General features: G+C 42.2%; 1 long non-coding RNA gene across 1 annotated transcript; it reads left to right on the forward strand.

The window, feature by feature from the left end:
• The first annotated feature begins 3657 nt into the window (after positions 1-3657).
• LOC116065785 lies at positions 3658-26616 on the forward strand. Its single transcript, XR_004108811.1, has 5 exons — positions 3658-3672; positions 4365-4371; positions 5403-5782; positions 23178-23183; positions 26606-26616. It is a non-coding gene; the product is annotated as an uncharacterized LOC116065785 (long non-coding RNA).
• The last annotated feature ends 495 nt before the right edge of the window (positions 26617-27111 follow it).

Genomic DNA, 27111 nt, shown 5'->3' on the forward strand with positions numbered 1-27111 from the left:
AAAATATTAACTCATCATTTCGATAAAGTTCTCATTATAATGTTATAATGTTGAAATGAAACCTACGCCCCTGCGTACACTGATCTTAAGGTCAAGAATGAACTTCATATCATATCAACTGTGTACCTTGTGTAGCAAGGTGTTGCTAATTAATTTCACTTAACAAACACCAAAATAGACCAGACAGTTTGATTGCAGAATGACGATATGTGAAACAGTGGTCCTCAGAAAAACACCACTGGTTGTGTAACTATATTTAATTTAGAGACATGACCAAACCACTAAAACATGCAGGCTTTGCCTGTTAAAAATACTGATAGAATGTACAATCTGTCAGCCTGTAGCTCAACATATCAGCCAAGCTGCAGCATTGTGGATGCACAGAAAACTTCATGTCATCGTCTGTAGTCCACAGTCCCTCCCAGGAAAGCAAACATGGCGACGGTGCGGTGACAGTGATGGAGCAATTGTTGAAAGCTCAGGGCGGGTCACTGGTTTGAGATGACTGGACACTGCAGAGACAAAGGCCTTGACTTTACAAACACACCCAAACTGTGTAAGCTACAGCAGAAGCATTTGTTTTATCATGCAAATGTGAAAATAAATGATGGGTGAACAAATAAGCCTGCTCTATCATGCAAATTATGTCTCATAACCGGGGCCACGCGGAATCTGCGGACACAGAATTCCACAGAATGTTCTGCAGATCTTCCACTACAGGTTTTAAACAACTTAAAAGAATTTAAATGTAATTCAGAATGTTAACACATCTCCACCCAAATCAGGAAAACAGTCCATTTAATTCCGCAGATTTTCACTCTGGATCACTGCTGAAAACTGTAAAGAAATCCGCAGATTCTGTTTGGGTCTGCCCATAATTAAAAAAGTTAAGTAAATCAGGCCTATCACCATGGAGTGCGAACCTGGCTTATGGAAACACACGCACGCACGCACGCACGCACGCACGCACGCACACACACACACACACACACACACACACACACGCACACGCACACGCACACACACAGACACACGCACACGCACACAGACACACGCACACGCACACAGACACACACACACACACACACACACACATACACACACACACACACACACACACACACACACACACAGAGCTCTCTTAAAGGAGCCGCAGCACCATTTTACATTACATTACATTACATTACATGTCATTTAGCTGACGCTTTTATCCAAAACGACTTCCAATTAAGTGCTTTCAACTCTGAAGGTGCAAACTCCAGACAACAAGTAGTAAGTGCAAGTACATTGCTTTAAATAAGCAAAACTACAAAGAGCCATATGAAAGTGCAGCTTCAAGATATATATATATATTTTTTTATGTTTATCCGAGATGTAGTCAGAAGAGATGTGTTTTTAACCTTCGGCGATGGAAGAGAGAGAGGTTGCTCTAGTCATGTGAAGCTGCTCAGTGACAGCAAGGAGGGCAGTTTCTGTTGAGTGGCCAGCCTTGAAGCCAGACTGGTGGGGATCAAGAAGGTTGTTCTGGTGGAGATAGGTAGAGAGTTGATTATAAATGGCACGCTCAAGAGTTTTGGATAGAAATGGAAGAAGGGAGACGGGTCTATAGTTATTTACCTCAGACGAGTCTAGTGTTGGTTTTTTGAGTAGTGGGGTCACTCTTGCCTCTTTGAGGGCATCGGGGAAACAGCCAGTTGACAAGGAGATGTTGATGAGATGGGTGAGGAAAGGAAGGAGGTCAGGAGCAATGGACTGGAGAAGGTGAGAAGGGATAGGATCCAGGGGGGCAGGTGGTTGGACGGGCGGAGGTAAGTAAGAATTTGATTTGGAGATAGAGGGGTGAAAGAGGAAAGAGTACTGGATGTGATGGATGGTAAGGTGATTTCAGGAAGTGTGGTGGAGAATGAAGAGTGTATGTCATCTATTTTTTTTACAAAGTAGTTGACAAAGTGGGTTGGTAGGAGGCAGGAGGGAGGAGGTGGACTGGGGGAATGTAGGTTAGAGAAGATGGAAAAAAGATTTTTGGGGTTGGAGAAAGAGGATTCAATTTTGGTTTGATAAAAAGAGCTTTTTGCTGCATAAATAGTGACAGTGAAGGAGGAAAGAAGAGACTGATAGGTAAGCAGATCATCTGGGTGTTTAGATTTCCGCTGCCCGTATAGTTGATTTTTCAGCACGCACTGAGTCAGATAACCACAGAGCTGGGGAGGACTTGCAAGCCTGCCATGAAGTAAGAGGGCAGAGAGAGTCAAGAGAGGAGGATAGAGCAGAGAGGAGAGTGTCTGTGGCAGTGTTGGGAGGCAAGACAGAGTCAGATGGAGGGAGGGTTGATAAAGTACCTAACACCAGAGAAGGAGAGAGTGAACGAATGTTACGGTGGACAGGTATAGTGTCTCTTGAGATATGACTGTGAGCTTGGGAGAGTGGGAGAGAGTAAGAGATGAAGAAATGGTCTGAGGTATGGAGTGGAGTAACAGTGAGGTTGGATGTAAAGCAGTTTCTGGTGAATATTAGATCTAGGTGGTTGCCAGCTTTGTGAGTGGGTGGGGAAGGCGAGAGTGAAAGGGCAAAAGAAGAGAGAAGGTGTAAAAAGGCAGCTGACTTCTCTGTCTGGATGTTGTAGTCGCCCAGAAGTACCAGAAGAGGGCCAGTTTCAGGGATGTTTGAAAGAAGGACATCCAGCTCCTCCAAAAACTCTCCCAGAGGACCTGGTGGGCGGTAGATAACAACAAGGATAAGTTGTACCGGACGCGTTATGGTAACAGCATGAAGTTCAAAAGAGAGTGGAGTGAACTGTGGCAGTGGGTAGAGAGAAAATCTCCTCTTGGGGTTAATGAGTAGTAGCCTGGCTCCGCCCTCCTACGTACTTCAGCTCAATTTTCATTTTCCTTCAGTACTCTGTCTGGGTTTGCGGTATATTCACGGGTTTTCTCCGGCCAAATATTTGGTGGTCCAATCAGCGAACAGAGGGAGTGGCTGAGAAGGATGAAGTTGAGGTTCGATAACCTTCGTGAGTTCTGTACTAATGGCGGTGGAGAAAGATGCGAGCAAAGCCATTCGGTGTGGCAGCCTGTTCGCTGCCAAATATCCAGAAGTTAAAGCCCGAGCAAGAACAATCTTTGCTGATTTGTGTTGGTGGCCATGATGTTGTGGCCCTCCTCCCCACGGGGTTCAGAAAAAGTTTGATTTTCCAGCTCGCTCTGTTAGTGGTGAAGGAGTTAGCTAAGGCTAATGCTAGCAATGCTAAGCCTACGTCACGACCACATTAGCGATTGGTTATGGCAGATCCAGAGTGGCTCTGGTCAGATCCAATAGTTTTTAACTTCAACAGAGTACCCACCCTCAAGGAAATTAACACTTGTCAATGGAGAGTGGCCAGACTCTCTGTACAAATGAAATGTACCAGAGTCTGGTAAGACCAGGCTAAATGAGTAGCCTGTACCCCCGCCTCTACCAGTGGGTCTGGGTGTGTGGGTGAAAAAGTAGGCGGAAGAGAGAGCAGCAAGGGTGGATGTGTTGGTCGGTGTAATCCAGGTTTCAGTGAGAGCAAGGAAGTCAAGGGATTGCTGGCTGGCAAAGCCAGAGATGAACTCAGTCTTGCGAGTGGCAGACTGGCAGTTCCACAGGCCACCCGCGACAAGGTGTCGAGTGTGTGTGGAACAGGTGGGAGAGGTAAGAGAGGTCGGGTTGCGGAAATGTTGCAAACTTATGCGAGGTTTGTAGTATCTCCGATAGGATAGACGGACAGGAATGGAGAAGCATCACATTTCCAGATAAAGACACCGAGCAGTGTAAGTAAGATATTAGATATCAAGAAGATATCAAGCCCACTTAACTTCCCACTTCCCACAAAATTAAATCCAACAAAACACACAGCAGAAGTAGAAGTAGAAGAAGCAGCAGAACCCACAGTAAAAGCAGCAAAGATAAGAGGCAAGCAACAAAAGCAGCAAAACCAAGTAGCAAACAGCAAAAGGCAGCAGAATGTGCAAAATCAACAGAACAAACACAGTCAATTTAACCTTAAGGCAGCAGATCCAATGACAATTGGCAGAGAAGCCATATAAAGTAAGTACTTATCTTAATATCTAGCTGTATAGTAGTAAATCTCCTCAGAAGTCAAATGCACTCTAAACAATACAACAAATGCCTTATCGCGCTGATGTGAATGAGCCCAACCCGAACCCGAACATAATTTCTAAATATCTGTTAGAACCCGGCCCATCGGGTAGTGTCGGATCCTTTAACACACACATACACACACATTCCTTTTTCCTCCAAACATAGTGATTTTTATATAGTGAATGTACAGTTAATAGCAGTTCTTTCAGTAGTAATCGTGTAAATAATAGTGTTTTACATAGGTATTGTGTATTTGAATTTTAAAATGATTGATAGGACTCATACAGTATGAAGGCTACAGTAGCCTAGTTAAAGTGAATGGATAATGTTAACTAACGTTACTAACCTCCCTGCAAAACTCACCACAACTTTGTAGGTCCCTCATGCTGGCCCTTACAAAACCCACAAGCTGACCCTCGGACACACTACATTCAATACGGTGACCCAATTTAAAGTGGTTTTCACCCCTTTGGACACTCTTGTTCTCGTCCTTGAAAAGAGCCATCATGGCAGCCAAGGAGATCATGATTGCACTGATAAGTCTACCATGCAAAAATGCAACACACACACACACACACACACACACACACACACACACACACACACACACACACACACACACACACACACACACACACACAGACACAAGACACACACACACACACACACACACACACACACACACACACACACACACACACACAGACACACACACACACACACACACACACACACAGAGTGTGCTGACAGAGAGCTGATGCTGCAAAGTTTCCTCTGATGATGCGATAAAGAAGTCATGTTTGTTAAAAAAAGAAAAAGAGCAGCTGCTGATGAGGGTTGGCGTAGACAAAGGAGCTGAGTGGTGTCAGTGTTTGTCGACCTTGGAACAAAATGGCTGCAGTCACAGTGCTCTTCTTCCTGCTGTTTGCTCTCATCAACAACATCCATGCAGAAGAACAGATCATCATTCAAAAGGAAAGGACCTCTTACACCTTCAAGCTCCCCGAGAACACCAACTCCTGCCTGATCTCCAGATCTGTTGGTGAGGAGAAGCTTGTCCTGTGGAACACCTCTGACCTCTCGTCCAACAACTCCTCAGCACCTGAACACTTGAAACGACGACTTGTCAGCACGCTGAAAACTTCTTCTTACACCATCCTCAACCTGACCCATTCAGACTCTGGCCTGTACCAAGAGGAGTGTTGGAATGAGGGCAACGTGACGCATGAGAACAACATCACTATAACTGTTTGTACTATAATAGATTGGAAATATATCAGAGTGAGACTTGGAGAAACAGTGGACCTGCCATGTAAGGGAGCAGCTGATAATCTGGATATCCAGTGGCTCAAACGGGACTCTAGATATGAGCAAGAAACATGGAGCAGAGTTTTTAGGGACAATATGACATCAGTGATGGACAATGTTAGAGGAACATACCAACTGGTGACAAACACATCAGCTCTTTGTGTATCCAACGCCACAACAACAGACTTTACATGGTACAGATGTCTGGTGATGAACCAACAGCAGTGTGTTAGCAGACACACTGTAGAGTTGAGACTACCGCATGAGAGAATCTACCCCTCAGTGGGAGAGGCCGCTGTGTTGCCGTGCAATGCTGCTGATTCCACTGATGAACAGCCCCCACGTTGGATTGGTCCGATCTCCAACACTGACCCAGGACAACAAAACCAGACTGTTCCTTCAGTAGACCAAAACTACTCGCTGGTGTTTTCATCTCTAATGTTAAATCACTCAGGTTGGTACTCCTGTAAAGCCTCTATGAGAGAGCAAACGTATTATCTGTTTGTGTGTCCCAAATTTGCCCCCACTGCTGTAGAGCTCTTCTCAGAGGGAGAAGTCACTCTCAGATGCAGAGATTGGGGAGAGGTTAAGGAGCATGTTTGGTTTATCAAGTCGACCCGAACAGAGGGAAGAATCTTTAATGTAGAGTCTGAACAGAGCATGGGCAGAGTGAGCTGGTACTTTAATAAAGGTATCCTGGTTATCTCTAATATCTCAGTGGGAGACGCAGGGGAGTACTGGTGTGCAGTAATTGAGCGATATTATCAGTGTGAGTCAACAGAGAGAACTGTGTTAGTGTACATGGAGCCCTTTGGGATTTACTCCACCTTCTTCAAAGTGCGATGCTCAGTGCTCAGTGTCCTGCTGCTGATGCTCTGTGTTGCTGTAGTCGCTGTGAACCTGAGGACACGGAGAGGAGCGCAGCTTTCAGCTCACACACACACTTAATATGCATATGATCATTTCATCATTGGCTTTAATACAGCCTGGTATACACTGGCTTTAAAACAAGGAATGGGACACATTCATGCAGAGAAAACATTTAAACTAGAACACAAAAGACAGAGAGAGAGATTACAAAAACAACAAACAGAAATTATGGGAAATAAGACATAAATACCTAAAATTATAAATACCCAATGATTATTATTATAATAATATTAAATAAGTTTTGAATGTTAGAAGTGAACCTTTGATCCTGACAGGGTGCAGATGTTCCCTTATCGTCCGTATTGGTATGTTGTGTGTGTGTATATATATATATATATATATATATATATATATATATATATATACATACACCTTTTGTGTGTGTGTGTGTGTGTGTGTGTGCCTGTTTGAGTGTCTGTGTGTGTTCCAGATGTTTTATTTTATATCTAAAGATTATGTGATGTTTTATATTATATATGAAGGAATATGAATTGTCTTTAATGCATTTATAATAGTTGCATATTGCAGTGTTGTCAGTGTTATAAACTTGTTATTATATCTTGGTCTATATCACTCTATAATCTATCGTCTGTATAATAAACATTATTAATAAACAATAAAACCTGGGAACCAGTTTTTACTGTTTTGATTGTGATTTCTGATTAATTATTATAAGCAACATACTGTATCTCTCGGTCTGTAAAATATTTCTTACGTTAACTTTCAGTAAGTAAAGTTTATTTCTAGAGCACAATTAAACACAGATTAATCTGACCAAAGTGCTGTATAAAAAATGTGTCTTTATCTGAGATATAAAATCAGAAATGGAGGGAGCACATCTGATATCTGAAGGCAGCAGCTTCCACCGTCGTGGAGCAGCAACTGTAAAGACTCTGTCCCATATTTGGCAGTTTGCAGATTATCTGTATCTGTGTTTTATTTGACCGATAACTGGTAAAGTTAATGAAATAAAAGGTGTTCTACTTTGTCTCAGCTCCAGCTCTGAGTCCCTCCCTCTGCTCCCGTTTCACTCACCACTGAGTCTCACTTCATGTCCCGCCCACAACACTATCTGGTTGGTAGATGTAATGTGTGTATCAGCCTATCAACACTCACCATGACATGCAGCAGCCTCAAGCAGAAATGTCTCCGGCTCCGGTCAAGACCCAAGCCCCCAGGAACAGCGCCATGTCTTAAAGCAACCGTGGGCTTAGTGGCCAACGGTGAAATTACACCCCTCTGACCCAGAAAGACTTTTTCCCATAGACTTTGCATGGCGAAAGAAACTTCTCTGTTTCAGCGGATAATTTCTTTTTGGAGGTACAGTACATCAACTTACCAGTCCGAAAACACTTAAAGGGTCCTTGTTTAAACCGTCATGTTTTAAAATGTTTATATGCAATAGCCAAAATCCAGAATTATTTAACTAGGCATGATGAAGACACATAATGAACGTGAGCAGACCTGTCGGACTGAGCCCACGTCGCCCTGCACTGCAGACTCATATGACGGTTCCCCTGAGTAAGCTGTAAATATTGATATAATGGCTGTAGTTCATCATGTGTATTCTCTTATGATATATCCGAGCGCTGTATGCTGCAAAGCCTGTAACGTAGATGTTACGTTATACGTTATTAACGACTGTATTGGGGCTAGAATCGGCTAGTAACTAACGTTAGACCCCCCTCCTTTAATGAGTCACACACACACACACACACACACACACACACACACACACACACACACACACACACACAAAGCTGAACTCTAAAGATCTCTTAAATGTTTGTTTTGTTTACAGGCTGGTGTGTGCCAGCTTGTGCTGTGTCCTACAGACACAGTTAGTCATCTGGTCCTGATTAGCTTCTAGCTCAGCTAAGTCATGTAAAATCACTGTCTGTGCTCTCCGGTCTGCTGCAAATACAGGAGGATAGAGTATAAACATGTCCCATACTGAATTGATGCTCCCTCTGTGGTTTAATCAGTAGTGTTTTGAGAAGTTGTCATACACTAACTGAAATTCATATCTCATTCAGCTGTGTGTTAATGTCAGAGACCAAGCAGTAAAGCAATGAGGAAAAACAGGAGTTTGTTGAATGTTTAGCAATTTCTCCCATCTAGCGTTGAGATCATATATCGCAATCAACTCTCTCGCACCATGCAGTTCAAAGTACGTATTGCAGCTACGGTAACCTTCACGCTTCAAAAAGCCGGTCTCTTGCTCTTTTCAATATCCTTTTTCTTTTTCTGGGCTAAGAAGAAGAAGACTCCTGTTCCTGAAATTTGGATTTTGAAAACATGTGGTCCTCCATTTTTTCCTTCTTCAAATTTGCCGGGGCCGGGAAGCTACGATACCCATTAGCACCACCAGTGACTTTATCATGCGACAGCGAAAATGCAAAAGGCGGAGCAGTATGTCCTGTATGTCCCTTACCGGCTAACGTATTTCAAGATGGTGCATGAATATGGAGCGTCTAATCCAGTTCATGCAAATGCAAATGTAAATTTTCAAGCCAATAGGAATAGGCCATAGTATATAACAGTTCTTCACCCTTAGCCACGCCTTTTCTGCACCAGGAAGGACCTCACCACCGGCATGGTAACAAAGACAGAAAATAATGTTTAATATAACCGAAAACCTTACAATGTAGAAAAGAGTGCACTCCATTTAAAGGACAATTCCGGCGCAAAATGAACCTAGGGGTTAATAACACGTGTACCGAGTCAACCATTCTCTGGGATCTGTTTTCATGCTAATCGAATGTTTCTCTAGCTTGAAAGAAGCTAGCGCAAAATGCTAATTAGCTTATAACGCTAGTCTTCGGGGCATTGGTAAAGTAAAAAGAAATCGCTATTTCTATACCACTAACAAGGCTCAAAATAGCACCACACTTCCACAGTAGCATAATGAGGGTCCCTACATGTAAACCGAAGCATTGAGAACTTTGTAAGTGTACAGACAGTTTATTAAAAAGATAGTTTAGAAAGACAGGCAGGCGCCATCTTAGGAAAACAGTCACAACGAACGCTGTGTAACCAGTAACCAGTAACATAGCTCAAGCACGGCATTCGACTGATCGTGACTGTTTTCCCAAGATGGCGCCTGCCTAGAGACATATTCAATTAGCATGAAAACATATCCTAGAGTACGGTCGACTCAGTACACATGTGTTATTAACCCCTAGGTTCATTTTGCGCCGGAATTGTCCTATAAACCATGTAAAGCTAAAGGAAATAAACGTGGATTATGAATTAACCAAACAGTGTAATGTGTTTGTTTAGATGCCTGAATTGTTTTTGATGTGGCTGACTGCACAATAAATGAATATGTGTACTAAACAGCATGGGGTGAAATTCTGTACCATACTACCATTGCTGGCTGTTTTAACCTGTGTGGCCTAGGCCATCGCAGTTCAAAACTACTGCTGATAGAGATCACCTGTATCAGTCTGCTCCAACATCACACTTTTAGTTTCAAGTTCTAAAGCTATAGTGCATAGTTTTTGTCGCCCCCATGGGGAATTCTAAGCAATGACAACAACCCTGTTGGCGTATGGATCCACATGAAGCAAGTCTTCGGTGATCGTGCACCCCTCCTCCACACAGTTGCTTGTAGCGTTTAACCCTTCAAATCATGGACACGGAGGATTTAAAAAAACATGATGAACTCTTCAAGAAGAGGTCAATATCTTGTAATTGTTATGTCCTCCAAAGCTGAACGCTGCTGTTGTCCTTTCTCAGCGGTGACATAAAACAAAAAAAGAAAAAGCTTCTGCGCACAAAAGTCGCCGGACTACACCATTTTGTAAACACATCCGTACTGAGAAATACAGAGAGAGTTTTGTTGAGCTGATATGTCTCCTTGCAAATGCAAATCTCTGTGACCTCCTGAAGAGGAAACCACCAGATCAGCACATCTGTCAGGACTGGCCAACAATGAAGCCAAGAAAAAAAGTGTTTAACTGGTGAAAGAACAACATTTATCCAGGGTGTGCCATTTCAGAAGCTCACTGTTGACCTCACTTTGCTCTCCGCAGTTGATCTCATTAATGAATAACTTTCCGACTTTCCGAAGCAACGATAATTGAGGATGTTAACCTGTAAAACATACAGTTTTCATTCATGTTGAGCAAATATGTTCTCTTTTGAGGGTATAATATATCTGTGTTGTAAAGCTTTATAGAGTGCACGCGTGGCAGTCAACGGGCTGCCTTATCACATAAACAGCTGTGGAAAACTACAGCACACTGACCAATCCTGACCTGTGTGGAGGAGGTGCCACTGTGGATGGCAATGACATTGAAATGGAGAATGATGGCACGAGTGTGGAAAAGAGGAGTGCCAGAGACATTATTTAACAAACACCCATGAAGTCACGCGTCCTTCGTGCAGCTTTAGTTTGTTTTTTGCCTGGTTGAAAAATGGCCAGACAGTAGTCTTAAGGTCAAGCCTTTGGCTGGTCTTTATCCTTCTCCAACATCACACTTGCTTTGTCTTAAAGGGGAACACAGATTTCACACATCCATGTCTGTTTACAGGTCCAACTGCACAGGTGAATACATTTATATAAAGCCTTTTGTGGCTATACAAGTAGAAAAAGCTGCTCCAGAAGCACAAACCCTCCTCGCACAAAAGCACAAACCCTCCTCTCCATCTCCTCCCTTTATAAAGACTTGTGGGCAATAAACCCCCAAAACTGGAAGTGCAATAACATTATGTATATAGTGCCACCTCATCGTGGTTATTTATCTCGATTGTTATATTTTGCTTAAATTTCTATTTTGTTGTTATTTCATATTTTACTATTTAAATTTTATATGTTGTCTGTGATTTAACTGCCATATTGAGAGCTGCTAAACTGTGTTTCAATAAAGATCTATTCTATTCTATGTTCATGAAGTTTGTGTGTGTGAAATGTGTTTCTGAGCATTTAAAGATCAGTTTGTTTTGCAATGGAGAGCATGGAATCCCAATACCTGTTGAGTGGTGGAATAGAGGTAAATGCAAGGTATGTTTACCTTGTTCATCATGTTAGTTTAGCATGTCAGCATGCTAAGGGAAATTGTTGGGTCTTTGTAAATTATAGTGTGGTCTAGACAATAGACAGTAAAAGAATGGACACAGCGACGCCATATACTTCAACGGAGACCAGTGAAGTCACTTTTCGCTTGACGACGTAAATGTGACGTGAGCAACCGGTCTGAAAGTTGGAAGTCTTCTGGTAGCTGTGCCAAGAGAAATCTCAATCATTCCCAATCTTGCAGAGACGGAGTGTAGGTATATGTAAGGAGATATCATAACATAGGCACAGGCTAATTATTGCTAACTAAAATGCTAGTTAACATTAGTAATTAAACTTAAACAGCTAATGTAAGTCGAAACTGCCTGTGAGCTTTTCCTGACTATGCGGTAATTTCTCTACTGTGCTACAGAAAGTCGCGTGGTTATGACACAATCTTTAGCCTATTTTTTACAAAAACGTCTGCAGTTCATAAACACTGTTGCACGTTGGCATTCATCAAACGAAATAAATAGTTGTATTTCACTCTTAAGCGTGATTTTTGCCTCTGCGTTAAATCTACGCCGTGTTAACGTTCATAGGTACGTGGAGACACGGACCCTACGCCGGACCCTACGCCGGACCCTACGCTGTAGCCTGACGTGCACCTCTCGAATTACACGTCACTCGGTCATGGCTTGTTAGCGTTGCATTTCCCCCTACTCATTTCCTGGTTCTCCTTCTCCATAAACAACATGAAATCATGGAGAGGGTTAACTTTTCCTGCTACAGATTTCCCACCGTGATCAGAAAGCACAGGGGAGACACTTTGTTTCTCTCACTATGACTCTAGAGTGCTACTCACTCGAAGCTAATTGCCGTCACTCCCTTACTTGCTCTACCACACACTCCCCACACACACACATGCCCTGCAAGAGATCGACGCACACACGAACGCACAAGTATAAATTTCAGACCACTCACGCTCTGAGTGGAGTCTCCGCACAACCAAAAATTAAGCTTTACTTTTGTCAAGTACAAAGTCACAGAACACACCTCTGGAAGTGGCTGCAAGCAAGCAAGACACAGAAGGACCAAGTGATGCACTGTCGTTAGCACACCAAGCTAACGTTAATGTTATTTCCCAACATGTAACTTTGAGAGGAGAGAACACACATTTACCTGATTGCTTTCCACTCTCATGGTGTTATTTTCTCTCTTTTCGGGACCAGAACGATAGTTCCACATCAGCCTCTCATTGAAGTTATACACAATGGGGAGACGTACATTTACAGACTGCTTAATCAGGTACATAAAATAGCCTGGCTTTCTGAACTGCAGACATGTAGGTGATTAACTGTTCTCCGGTCTTTGTGTTCTTTCATAACATATGCTCCTCTGAAGGAGGTCCTGCTACTATCCATGCTGTCTGTTTAATTGATAAAGCATGTCCCAGTGTTTATTTATGATGCAGTTGTGTCTGCAGTAATGAGCTCACAGACCCCTGGGGGAGAAAATGCAGGCACAATGAAAAGAACAGGTGTGTTGGGAATCCTCCAGCACGGACTTCTTAAGCATACTTCTTACTAGCTGCTTAACCACTCCAAAGGAGCCAGGAGTGTGTACACACACAAACACACAGCAGGGATCACTTAAGTGCATTTAATATTGAAACACTACTCGGTTCAAAGACGAATGCCCTGTTCTCATGTGATTAACAGGTAGGAGTAACGAATCTTGTGTGTTAACATAACCTAGGGCTGGGCGATATGAAGAAAATCAAATATCACGATATTTCTGACCATAAACCTCAATGTCGATATTGCGACGATATTGTAGGGTTTACAGTTCGAGCTATGACAAAATATTGTCACAATGAGATTATAGCAAAATATTAATTAGTAATGTGGATGTAATGATTAAATGAGTAAAGGTAAATAATAAAACAACTACAACAGTCTGATACGTTTAGAAAATTAGATCACTTTACTGCAATGCAGCCTTTAAAACAAGGACAAAACTTGTGTCATATGACGATATCAAAAATGTAAGACAATATCAATATAATATATTACCCAGCCCGTACATAACCATACAGAAACTCTTCTCCCCTGTAATGTGGTCTGAAATGGCTCAACAGATATTCGCCTCAGGTGAACATTCAAGTAGGCTGAACAATAAATGATGAACTGTTCGGTCATCAACATGAACCCTTCCTACACCTGACTTGACTAACCTCTAAATCTACAGATTACAATTAAGGTGAAAAACATGGCTACTGTTCCAGAAACATTACATTTGCCCTCAACTATCCACCAACACTAGCTTTGTGTCGCGGCACCGCACAATTGTGTTCCTATTGGTCGCCAGGCTGAGGTGGGTGTGGCTTACTTGCGTCACCGCTGGTGCAGAGTTGACTAAAGTGGAAATTGAGGAGACTGTGAGACAGTCGGAGGAGAAATGACACGTGGTTCTGTGTGTTGTGAGATTAAATGGTCAAATCCCCCATTTTGCCCATCAAGTTGTGTTAATGTTTTTTGTCTGCGCGGTGTGTGGCAGCTGATCAACGCTGCACCAAGGACTAAGCTGGGATATGACGGAGCGAAGAAACGACGAGGCAAGCATGAAAGGTAAGCCCACTCATTTTACCTGTGGCCTGGCAAAAGCAAGTGTTTAGCTCTTGTAGATTCAAATGCACGAGTAAACCAATCTCTTGAAGCCCTAGACACGTAACGATAATATCACCTTTTCCCAGCGTGTGGTTATCCCGTGACATTTGTAATAAAGTTAAAAAGAGAAAAAGACCCTGCAGTTGTTAATTCATGCCGCATTTTATACGTCAACCCATTCTCCGAAAACAACATTTTGCTGATTATGATAGTCTTAGTTTTAAAGTTATAGTGCGTAGTTTCTGTCGCCCCCATGAGGAATTCTATGTAATGACAACAAAACTGTTGCCGCGTCCACATGATACAAGCCTTCCGTGGCCGCGCACTGTAAATGTAACGGACGTTCATTACTATAAAAAAAGTTACACACTAAAGCTTTAACATCAGAGAATTAGCATGATAAAATGCTCGTCTAATCTCTGAATTCCCACTGTATCAAAAGAATAACAACCACATCATCCATGTTGAAGAAGTGGCCCTGTGTTGGATCTGTTTCCTTTGCACACAGCCCCTCTGGCTAGCAGCATGTTTCTCACATGCTCTTCACGCTCAACTCATCCAATAAATCTGTGCAGCAATGGTAGACATCTGGAAAATCTGGCACCCTCTCTGTCCATGAAAAGCTGCGCTCCGTCTTTAACTGCCCACAATACAACACAGGTGGTCTTTATTGTTCCTTTCACTCGTTAGAATTCCCACTTCTTCATCTTTGTTTCATAGACTTTTTCAGCCAAAACATGAACATTGTGATAGCAGATGGGTAAATAGTAAAAATAGACGGCACTGGCACTCGTAGCCTACAGTGGAAACACTATATATGGATTTTAACACTGTAGGTTCCTTAAATTATCTCAGATGAGATGGAGCTAACACCGATTCATATTCTGTGCTATGTTGTTTGATAGAGCAAAGTAAACATATCTTTATCAAGAACGGAGGATGAGAAAGAGGTTTTTCTTGTGGGAGGATACAATTGGACGGAGCTACAACGATGAGGTCCCAGAGCACACTACAGTTTTCACTGGAAATGCTTTCTACTAAAGAAATAGTCTGAGATAATGCTTTTGGATAAATATATGGTTCTAAAAATATTTCAAATGTCATTTTTTTCAGTACTGTGAGCAACACAAGTTCAAGTAACCTCATTGTATTGTGGCATAAGCAGAAATCGCAGAGACAGGTATCTCAAAACCTGGCCAAATAAAACCAAAACTACCTGCATGGACCGATACTACACGAGAGAAGTGAGAAAATGTAGCCTGCAAACCAGACAAATATACAAGCTCATGTTTCATTTGCTCCCCCACCTCCTGTTCGGCAGATTTCCAGCCGACCAGGCCATAGGCGGACCGATCATTTATCTCACATGGGATGGGTTTAAGATGATAACTTACAGGGGGGGGAAACGTAGGTCCGATCAGTGCAAAGCACCAGACTCAAGAAACTCAGGTCAAACTAGGCAGTGCTGATCGAATATGTGCCTAAATGTTTTTTTTGTCTATTTCTCTCCTCACTTTCAGACATATTACATTAATTTTACCGGTTAATTTTCGTTCCTACCCTCACCTATGGTCATGAAGGCTGGGTCATGACTGAAAGAACAAGATCCAGGGTACAAGCGGCTGGAATGGGTTTCCTCAGGAGGGTGGCTGGCGTCTCCCTTAGAGATAGGGTGAGAAGCTCAGTCATCCGTGAGGAACTCGGAGTAGAGCCGCTGCTCCTTTGCGTCGAAAGAAGCCAGTTGAGGTGGTTTGGGCCACTGGTAAGGATGCTCACGCCCTATTCTTCGGGACTCGTACATGGGGGTACCTACATGTAAATGGCAACCCGTTCTCACTCCCAACTCGTAAAATACGGACGCTTGGACAGTGCCTCTCAGCATCAGATACAACGCAAAAATCACTCTTCAGCGTCTGTATGGAACGCACCGGGTAGAGCAGCAATTCCGCAGCGCTTTAAGATGACGTAGTATTAAGAGCGACAATGGTAGCAAGTAGTAAAATTGAGTAAATTCCAGGCACGTCCACCTGGGAGGAGGCCTCGGCGAAGACCCAGGACTAGGTGGAGAGATTATATCTCCATCCTGGCCTGGGAACGCCATCGGGATCTCCCAGTCGGAGCTGGTTAATGTGGCTCGGGAAAGGGAGATTTGGGGTCCCCTGCTGGAGCTGCTGGTCCTGCAACCCAACCCCGGATAAGTGGGTGGGTGGATGGATGAATGGATGGATGGATGGATGGATGGATATTTTAGTGTACTATTTAGCTGTAATTTAAGAAAGTTTAAGGAAGTTTGCGACCAGGCAGGCATTTTTTCCTGCTTGAAAACGGATAAAGCACCGCCCCCAACTGGCACAGAGATACGTCACACGTTTCGTTGCTCTGATGGTTGTAGGTCTATCATATTGCGTCCATAAGCATTTTGGTCTGCACCCCCCTTGGAAATCGAAAATGAACTATGAGGTTTTAGACTAGAGCTGGGCAATATATCGATATCATATCAATATCGTGATATGACACTAGATATCGGTTTGTCAAATCAAGTTGTTGCATAATATGTTGACTTTTCAGGTTAAAGCAAAATGGGTTTTCTTACAAACCGTTCTCACCAAAACCCACAATACACAGCTTCTTTTCCATGATTAAACTGAGTAAATTATGGAAATAGAAGTCTACCCTCCACATGTCATTTTGCTGAAAAGAAAAACAGTATCTTTGGTTTCTGAACTGTTCAGAATAAAGTGAGAGAGCAAAAGAGAAAAAGGACAGAGTCAGCGGAGGACAGTGTTTTATGGCCTCTCTGACAGGGCTCACTGCTGAGGGAATAGCTTTGATAAAGAGCAGGGACACCCTTTATCCAGTAAGGCTACTTACAGAGACCTTTCTGAGGAACTGGAAACGCTTAATACACATGATATCTCTCATTTAAGAGCCGGTTAAATGACAATAGCCGGGCCTCCGAACCTTCACAGAAAGAGAACAAAACGTCTCACAGGAAGTTCTTTTATTGAATCGAGTGCCTGAAAAACTGCCTGCATCACGTTGTAGTTGTCTGGATTTGACAGAGCCCAAATGAAAACATGCAGAATGTATTATAAAATCACTTAGTTTTCATTTGAGATGCTTTTAGAGCTAAACAGGCAGATGTGCATAGCAACAAGTGGCTTTCATAATACTGGATTGAGTCTTTGTGGTCACTAGGATCACAGACGGAACATTTACACACAGAGATTTTCATCTTCTGCGTGACTTCAGTGGGACCTGCCAGCACTACAGCTAATCACTATCAGGACATGGCTCTGACTCTGCCGGCCTCTGAATACTGAGGGATATTCAACAGTCAGAGTCTGAAGAGAAACATGAAAGGAACACCGTTTTTCTTCTTCGCGTCTTTAGTTAATGTGCACATGTAGGCTATACACAAACCTGTAAGAGGATGTAAGAAAATTACAACATTGCTTGTTTGGTTGACATGGCAGGCATTTGACACAGCGCCAATGGCAAAGCATATGAGTCAGACTCTTATCTTTTTCATTCTACAACCAAGGGATTTATCGTTCGATTTAAAAAATGTTCGATTTGATTGACTTTTGATTTATCAAAATAATGTGTACTAGAAAATGTGTGGAGATGTTAGAACCCGCTAGCTGGGTGAGACCAGTTGGTCAGGGTCCATGGTCTTATCTCAGCAGCCCTTTGGTAGTTTACCTGTGGTACTGATGTCTCACCTTTTTGCCATTTTTAACACATTCTCACTACCATCGCATAAAATACGGATGCTTGGCCATGTGCCTTTGCCGTTGTTATTGATGCTCCTTTAGCGTCATATCTAAATGTGCTTTATATAAACACGCTCGTTCACTTTGGACGCTCTGGGTCGGGAAGTACGTTTAACTGGCATGCGGCACAAGAACAGGAGAGTTAGGTTTAGGGAAAGATCGTGGGTGGGCTTATAAAAGGTACGTTTCCGTGACACGTGGGACAAGAACTGGACAGTTGGGTTTGGGAAAAGAAGAACAGGACAGTTGGGTTTAGGAAAAGATTGTGGGTGGGGTTATGAAATGAACGTTTCTGTGACACACAGGACAAGAACGGGACATGATCCCCGGTCTCCGGGGTGAAAGTCCTGTGTTGTTTAACCCATCCACCACCCCAACCAGCCTCCCTACGTGGCATTTCTGGCTTTCATACTACTTCCTACTGTTGTCCCTCTTAATACTACGTCATCTTAAAGCACTGTGGACCTGCTGCTCTACCCGGTGCGTTCCATACAGACGCTGAAGGGTGATTTTTGCGTCGTATCTGACGCTGAGAGGCACTGTCCAAGTGTCCGTATTTTATGAGTTGGGAGTGAGAACGGGTTGCCATTTACATGTAGGTACCCCCATGTACGAGTCCCGAAGAATAGGGTGTGGTCCCCATGGTTCCACACTGCAAAAGACCAAGAGTCTGGGTCTGCCGAGGTTTCTTCCTAAAAGGGAGTTTTTCCTCGCCACTGTCGCAATAGCCACTGCTAATGCTTGCTCTTGGGGGAACTATTGGAATTGTTGGGGCTTTGTAAATTATAGAGTGTGGTCTAGACCTACTCTATCTGTAAAGTGTCTCGAGATAACTCTTGTTATGATCTGATACTCTAAATAAAATTGAATTGAATTGAAAATCTTACCAAATACATTCATCTAATTTCTAGTCAAAATATCTAACAATATAGGACACAATCCCCTAACAAGAAATATATCAGTGAAATAAAGGGACTTGTTTTTAGATGATGCATCTTAAATATCTTGGAAGTTGAAAGAGTCTTGAAAACAAGCTTTTTTGATATCTCAAAAGATTTTTAAGCTGCTGTGTTATTTGTAAAAGATGGATCGTCTTGTTTGAAGATCATATCTTATTGCAAGAAATCTTACCAAGTGAAATTTCAATCGTTCCACTGGCAGATTCTTTCACTTATTACAAGCAAAAAACACCTTGTAATCATTGTTTTGTTACTTATTTTTGAAGTGGCTTTTTTTTTTTTCCCAGTGCAGAGGTCATTGCCTTTCACAGCTGCCCAGAGGCAGCCAATATGGGCCAATATAGTATTTTATATACTGTTTGGGCGGTTGTGGTGTTTTATAAAATCTTAGTTTGAAAAGTCACTTGTAACTAAAGCTTTCAGATATATGTAGAGCAGTAAAAAGTACAATCTTTACCTCTGAGATGTAGTGGATTAGGGTTAGGGTTAAGGTTGGTATAAAGTAGCATAAAATTGAGATACTCAAGTACAGTACAAGAACCTCAGTCACATAATACACCTTGCAGTGCAACCTGGACACATCGTCAGTGATGGATCTGGGGTCATCAGGTGTTTCGGGTCTTATCATCAGACACCCTCACCCGGGTGACCCAGACGGGTTTGATCAGGCTCCGCTTCTGTCCGGGTAACTTGCTTTGACACTCGTCACCCCTCTAAATCCAGAGCCAATGAGAAGCCTTTTGTGGCTTCCAAGATATTCTTGATAAATCTTAGTCTCTGCAGTCCACAGATCCCTAAGAGTCCCAGGACCCCGTGTAGCTAACTTCGACTGGTTCACAGCTGGCCTTCCAACCCTGCCTCCAACACTCTGCTACCGGAGATGCATATTTGGCTCTGTTCCTCTCTTGAGCCTCTTCTATCCTTCCTTCCCAGGGGACTGTTAACTGTAGCAACACCACTTGCTTGGTTACCTCGGACATCAAGACCATATCAAATTTTCAAGATCAAATTTGTACTTAAGTACAGTACTTGAGTAAATGTACTAAGTTACATTCCACCACTGCATGTCACCCTCTTAAAATTGGCATAGACAATGTGAGTTGTGAGCAGTCTAAATTAAGATTATTTTTCTTTTCCAGATTGATTCATTTGAAGGAGGGATATTTTCCAAGGAAGTGTGTGAAATAAATCTTACTTTTACTTTGTCTTGTGAAATTAAAATCTGACAAATGTTTAAATGTGGTTCTGTGAGATGATACAGTGCTGTTGTGGATAGCATATATAGTGATTGAAAGTAGAGGCAGCTCTGACAGAGTAGCAACAGCACTAGCCAGTGGACAGATCTGTAAACACATGGATGGGAACACAATGGAAAAAAATGCACCCTGATGAGTTGCTTGCTGGCAAGCAGCCAAACAAAACTGATCATATTTTATATTTGAGAAGGACCTGTGCATGTGCTCCGACAAGGTAAGGGAATGTTTAAAATCTGAAAATTCCTGTTTATTACACAATCTAGGTGGTTTGCCAGATACTGGGCTTATCTTTCAACAAGTTGCAGCTAAGACACTTTTTGTTACAAAGACAGATCCATGAGACTCTGGGTAACAAATTCTAGTTTTTACATTTTTTTCTAAGCTAACCCTGGTTGGAAAAATGTCGTATCAAATATAAATGCTTACATGACAGGCATTGACATGACATGGCATTGTGTATTTAATTCCCCCCCCCCCCACACTTTACAGATTTGGCAGATAAATGATGAGCGTAAAAAAGGGAATTTCATACGTACATTAAGACAGTAACGTAAAGCAATCCACACAGGGACAAAGTGCGAAACTGCTACTGACGATGTGAAGACCAAAAGGATTACACTTATTTTTGATTTTGAAATGTTACTAGAAAACTCTCTCACAGCCACACACACACACACACACACACACACACACACACACAGCTGTGTGGACGGCTAATGCCGGTTGCTGGGCTGAGGGTGGCCGGTTGGAAAATACTACCATATTGCCCAACCCTACAAGCAAATTTTTTATTTCAAATGACACACTGAGCTACTTTTTCCTTCTCTTTCTCTCCATCTGTGTGCACTCATGTCCCTTTACTGCATGTTACTAACTTAGAGTCCTAACTTAGAGTCCTTATGCCTTCTCGCAGATTTCCTTGGATTGTGGTGGCAGCTGGATCGTTTTTGGCAGCTGCTGCCGTGGTCCTGCTCCACACCCTGCTACGCCCTGCACTGATACTACTATTATTTCATAGTTCTATTATCTTTATTGGTACTATAATTGCCACTGCGGATCATGCCACATTCTATAATTATTATGAAATCATATGAGTCACATAAATCCTAGAGTGTGGTCTAGACCTACTCTATCTGTAAAGTGTCCTGGGATAGCTTCTGTTATGATATGACACTATAAATAAAATTATATTAATTGAATTAATTATTTGTTTTTGTAAAAAAACAAAACACAAACAGCAGTGTCAGGTTCAGGTGGTTGATTAACATTTAGACTTTGCCATATGGATAATTGCAGTCAGATGCACAAAAAAAGGGCAAAATGTGAATCAGACCTTGAGATGGGGAAGAAGGCAGTTGCAAGTGATGCACAACTGCTGTTGCTATCAGCGGGCGCAATCTATTCTTTGTGAATCTATCCAATGTGAAACAGTGTTTCAGCTGGTAATGTTTAATGTCACAGCAAAAAAAAAAATACACAATAGGGTGCAACTTCAACTCGCGCTGGACCTGTTCAGAGAATCCAGTCTGTAGTGTAGTTTATACACTAAACTGATAAACCAGAGAGCTGAATATTATGGTATTCAGTTTGGTTTAACAAAGATAAGATTAAGGGGAAAGAGTTATAAGAATGATGAGCGAGGACCAGCTGACCCCTCCCCAATCTTTCATCCCGTCTAGACAGCACCTCCTTATCAGCTCTAGGAGCTCTCATCAGACATCAGTCTCCCTTTCCTTGTTACTGTCCAGTCCTCAGGCAGAGCTGAGGAAGACATATATATATATACAGTTATATTTTTTATTTATTTTCTCAAGTGCTTTATGATATCTCTGTTTTTTTGTATTATACTTCATTGTTGTTGGTTGTGTTGTCCTTGGTTTTTATCTTCTATTTTTCTGGAAGCACTTTGTAACCTTGTTAAGAAAAGTGCTATAGAAATGAAGTTTGTTATTATTATAAAATAGTCCCAGACAAATGCAGTATATCTTCCTGTTTGAGTGACTAAAAACTACATTACCCCAGGTGTTCATCAAACCAAAGGATCAATGGACAGGATAGGAAAGTTTTAATGGGACTAGTTGACAATGAAAACTAATTTGCTCTAATTTGCAAAAAATATATAATGTTTTAATTATAGGCAACGTTTCGGTATTAGACCAACGTTGCCTATCATTAAAACATTATATATTTTTTGCAAGTTAGACAGTGTGCGGGAGTTTTCTTTGCAACTTTTTGACCTGCTTGTCCCCATCCAACACACCTGTCTCAGGTAGATGTGCGAAGTATTTTTCTGTACTAGTTGACAATAAGAACAATATAAAATAACACCAGCCTGTTGCGGCCACCATGACAAAAAAAAATCACAACATCTGTACACAGAACGACCTGCCAGATCAGTCATGTTATAAGTTTCTCAATGCTCTAAGCTAGATGATGGATCTTTTTCTTGTTTTAACACGGCCCTGGGCTGTATGACAGTACCTGTTGTTTTGGCCTGCTTCTGCTTCCCTCTTTCAGGTCATCTCTGACTGTTGGCCCCTACCACCTCAATAAGGGATTGGCCTAGCCTGTTCTGAAGTCTAAATAAGCTGGTTTGCTTCCAAGATGACTCACTCTCCTCCCTTGTGGTAAGCTGGTGCCTTTTCAGCATCTTTTCATTTGATTGTGTTTAGTTTGTTCATGTCACATGTAGTCGACGGGAGGACAACACAAGGGTTAAGTTTAGGCACCAAAACAACTAGTTACATTTATGAAAAAGTTGTGGTTTGGATTAAAAACAGTCCCAAGGAACATGCATTTCCTGTGTGAAAGTCTTTTGTTTTCCCCGGGAAACGAACTCTGCTCCCCGGTTTGAAAGCGGTGTGTTTTATGATCCACCCATCTACCCAGACCTCCTCCCTACGTGGTCATTGTGATGCATACAGTAAAAAAAAACATGGAATACATACAAAAATGGTTCATGAGAACAGCCTGAATTAACAGACATGATATAATTGCTGATATTCTTTTTAAAATGTGGTTCTGGATACAACTAGCAGGAACTACCACAGATCAGGTCTTGAGTACTTTACTAAGTCTTTATATCAACCATTCAAGATGAAGTCAAAATAAAACTTTACAGGTGTTTAGTTGAGATCAAGCGAAGGGCGAGTTCGAAGATGGGTGTGGTTCATGCAAGGCCCCGGAAGTAGGGGGGTGGGAAGTAGGGAAGGGGGCCCCCTACTTTACTCCCCTGTCTGAATTTGGTGTTGCGGTTGGTGTGATCCCATCGAAAGACGAAAGTCTCAAGGGCTTTGCTTATTTTGAGTTGTACTGTCCATATTTTTTTTCAAATTATGCTGTTATGGCCAGAACAATTGTGAAATGATGAGAAGGTTTTGCAATATAACAAGATCAAGTGATATGTTGTAATCACACAAAAGGTTTCTTGGAAAAACAGAATAATTTGGCATCTAGAAAAATATGTCATAGCATGTTAAATGTATCTTATGAATCTTGAAAACAGGACGCTTCTTAAAATAAGGAGAAGCTGAGCAGAATGCCATGGTGGCCTTCTTCTTTAAAGCTGAGCTACTTTTGGTCGAAACGTGAGAGTTTATTATGGTTTACATGCTGTATAACCATTGTTTCAAGCATTCAAATGACTGCATTTCAACATGTTGTACAGGACTACTCCTGGACATATGCCACAAAAGCTGCACAAAAGCAGTTAAAGGTGAAATGCCACTTCAGTGAGCCGTTCAGAGGAAAGGTGTATAACCACATAAGGCAGAAATATGTAGTTAAATAGAGGCAATGTAAATGTGAGAGCACCCAGAGAGGTTGGCTATGAAAATGACTTTCAGCATACCATACAACATCCGCAGCAGGGCTTATAATCTATAAGTGTTGGATAATAAGTACTTTAATATTGATTTATTTTAAATTGATGCATTTGAACTCAGATCAAAGCGGTCAGTTAGTATTTGTACTGGTTCAGTAAACTTCTATTCATCGATGTTGACTTCCTGCCACTGAAATTCAAACATGAAGCGGGTGGCGTGAGTGTGGCTTGCCCGTCCACGCAGCTGACGCCTACCCGTTATGACCACCAGTGACTCAACTGGGAATAAGGCCCTCAAAGTGTGACACTGTAAAGGGATTTTCTCAAGCAGGGTTGAAGAGGCCAACATATCAAGGAGCCAGGGTGTGTGCCGGGCTCTTCATAAGCCATACATCTCAGACACTGACAGCGGGTAGAATGGGCTGTCAGATGCACTGGGAGTCATTGGTACTTCACTCTGCTAGCGCTTGAGTTTGCGATGCACATTGGTCCCCTCTCTTTGCCTGCTCTTCTAGCCTGGGTAAACCCTGACGGACTTCCAGCAAATTTGAGATTAGGCTACCGCTCTTCACTTTCTTCTAACAGACATGACAGCACAACAGAGAGGACACTACCCGCAGTAACATCACCTTATCTGTCATGGTGAAAAGCTGAAGAAGCAATTACTCATTTCACAAATTATATCAAAAGTAGAAGTCACATTCATATCCTGGTAGGGAGAACAAAGGGTGATGAAAATTGCTTGGAATTGGAAAATGGAAAATCCTGATGTCAGGAGACTGGAAATGAGTGTGTGCTAACAAACAAGGCAGCTGGCACAACCACCTTCTAGTGTTTTATTGGAAGCCCTTCAAGCCACCTACACATGATCCGTGTTAAAACCGCTCTGCGCTGGCTGTGCCATTGTTTTCCTATGGGGAGAGCGGTGGAGACATCTCGGGGGAAGCACTACCCTTGGAAATTTAGCGTTGCGCTGAAAGTTCAAATGATTTAAACTTGTATCTCCCTGTGCTGACCTTTCAACTTTTTGTTAAGATCTTCACCACACCGGATCAAGTGAAAAGTAAAAAAAAAAAAGTATCTGTAGGGTCTTTTCCAAAAAGTTGTCTTATAACAATCTGAGCCTGTCAGTGGCAAAAAAAAAAAAGCTCTTTTAGTGGACGTACATTTCTGGTGTGACCTCCAGTGCTAAAAAATGAAGCCAGTGCAGAAGTGCCAAAAACTGCATTTCATCGATTGGCCACTTAAGGCTGGCTCCAAAAGGGAGTCAATCCCCATAGACTCCCATGTTTAAATGGCCAACCTTACAGCAGAAATAAACATGTTTACAGCCTGGTACAAAAATGCTTTGGTCTCTATAGATGGGGTAAGGGGGTAATTTAATTAATTTTTTTAGAATTCACCCGTGTAAATTATATTCAGGCTTAAAGTTTTGTATAATAAAGGCCGTCACGCTTTGAGTGACAGTTGGCTGCCGTCGCAGGAAACAAGCATTGTTGCATGCTTCATTCAGCCTGCTTCAGCTTCCACCACGCTCCACCTCTTTGCCCATCTTTGGATTAGCTGACGTCAGGCACCGCCAAGATGGCGACGGTCGGAGCTACCAGGAAATGCCCACTTTGAGCCTCATTTTGGCTGGTTGTGAGCCCAAAATAGCCCTTAACAGTTTGCTCAGGGCAACACTGACAAATTGTCCCTCACAGTGAAGCATCTGGTGTGGTCAGAAGGCAGCAGGCTGCCCGTGTGATTTGTATAGTTTGCTGTCGCTTTATGAGGTGTGGTATAAGAATAAGAACACCATATAATGTATTCCTCAACCGTGTCCAACAGAAATGTGAGCTTACAAATCCTTTTTTTTTCTTGGATGGCACAAACCACATGTCCTAACTGTTTTGTATTTACGTTTTCTTAGTTGGAATCAGTGGAACAGCATTCTGGTCTTTTGTTGAAGTACATTTCTTCTCCTTCTCTTATCTAAATCAGACCCTGCTCAGTGGTTTTGATGTATTTTCTTAAGTGTTCATTACAAGGCACTGCAGCTCTGATAAGCCAGTGTACTCTGCAAACACATTGGGGTGATAACATCACTTAATGTTGATGTCACTCGCACACAATCATTGTCCATATTGAGTTAAAATCACTTGCAGTGTCAGCGCAAACGGTAACCACCTGAGAACTGCAAGACACCTCTGGAGCCGGTGTGTGAGCAGCAGAGGGCTGCAGGCGTTCAGACTCACACTGTGTACACAGTCCCACATTTCAAACAGTGGCTCACAAAAAAGAATTTCTTGTCAAAACACAAGGGTTTTGGAAAAGGAAACTGCCGGAAGTTCCACAAGTGTCTTCCCTTGCCAGAAGCTGTGTGTCAGATCTAAAACAGGCCTGTCTCTACAGAAACAAAGTTTACATGACCTAAGGAATTATCCTCTATATACTCTGCTTCAAGATGCAGTCAACCTACACTGTTTTTGTGGGCCGTTTAGGCTGTGATTGAAGCTTCATGTTGTCCTGCGCCTAAGGCCTGCCTAGGAAAAGTACAAAACATATGAAAAATATGTGGCTGCCTGCTGATTCCTCCACATCTTATCCTAATAATTTGTCTCTAGTAAAGAAGAATATATTTAAGATTTGAAGCAGATCCCTGATACTATTACAAAAGTAACTAGATGATCACATTTGGAGTAATTTGTCCTCTGAACCAGGTTTGACAAGTAACTCCATGTTGCATGATGATGAAGATCCAGCCATGATCCAAACTCCAAGTCTCCATTAAATGGGCTGTATTTATATATTAGCGATGTAAATCACACGTTTTTATCAAGATATTATATTGATTCTTTGCAAAACGAGCATATGGAAGTAGCCTATGAAACAACAGAAAGAAAGCAGCACCAGGGATTTGAATGTTATTGTAGTGTTTATTGACTTTTGGAGAGATTTAATGAACTTTAAAAACAGTGACAACGGAATTTGCTCTCCCCTTCTCGCGCACCAAATGCTGCTTCTCTCCCTCCGCCATCTTCACTCGCGCTGAGTTTTAAAGGTCCCATGGCATGAAAATTTCACTTTATGAGATTTTTTAATATTAATATGAGTTCCCCCAGCCTGACTATGGTCTCCCAGTGGCTAGAAATGGCGACAGGTGTAAACCGAGCCCTGGGTATCCTGCTCTGCCTTTGAGAAAATGAAAGCTCAGATGGGCCGATCTGGAATCTTCTCCTTATGAGCTCATAAGGAGGAAGGTTACCTCACCTTTCTCTGCTTTGCCC

This window comes from Sander lucioperca, chromosome 18 (genome assembly GCF_008315115.2).
Source record: "Sander lucioperca isolate FBNREF2018 chromosome 18, SLUC_FBN_1.2, whole genome shotgun sequence".
Lineage (NCBI taxonomy): Eukaryota > Metazoa > Chordata > Actinopteri > Perciformes > Percidae > Sander > Sander lucioperca.